This window comes from Haliaeetus leucocephalus, unplaced genomic scaffold (genome assembly GCF_000737465.1).
Source record: "Haliaeetus leucocephalus isolate CR32 unplaced genomic scaffold, Haliaeetus_leucocephalus-4.0 Scaffold92, whole genome shotgun sequence".
NCBI classification, from domain to species: domain Eukaryota; kingdom Metazoa; phylum Chordata; class Aves; order Accipitriformes; family Accipitridae; genus Haliaeetus; species Haliaeetus leucocephalus.
This window is the reverse complement of record NW_010972528.1, coordinates 11,458,422-11,458,625: the sequence shown is the minus strand read 5'-3', so window position 1 is coordinate 11,458,625 and position 204 is coordinate 11,458,422. Positions and strand designations below refer to the sequence as shown.

Here is a 204-nt window from a genome sequence, read left to right as displayed (position 1 = left end):
CGGCCGCGGGCGCCACCGCGGACCTGCGCTACTTCGCCCGCCCGCGCAGCGCCCACTTCTTCGTGGTGCCGCGCAGCGGGCGCGTGGTGCTGGTGCGCTCCCTGCTCCACCTGCGCGCGCCCATCCCGCTGCGCCTCTACGCGCGGGACCGCGGCCGGCCGGCGCTGCTCAGCGAGCCCCTGGAGCTGGAAGTGCTGCCGCAGG

At 78.4% G+C, this 204-nt stretch overlaps 1 protein-coding gene across 1 annotated transcript in view; it reads left to right on the top strand.

The window, feature by feature from the left end:
- LOC104842721 (neural-cadherin-like) overlaps positions 1 to 204 on the top strand; it is a 66,118-nt gene that overhangs the window by 624 nt on the left and 65,290 nt on the right. The window lies entirely within an intron of this gene.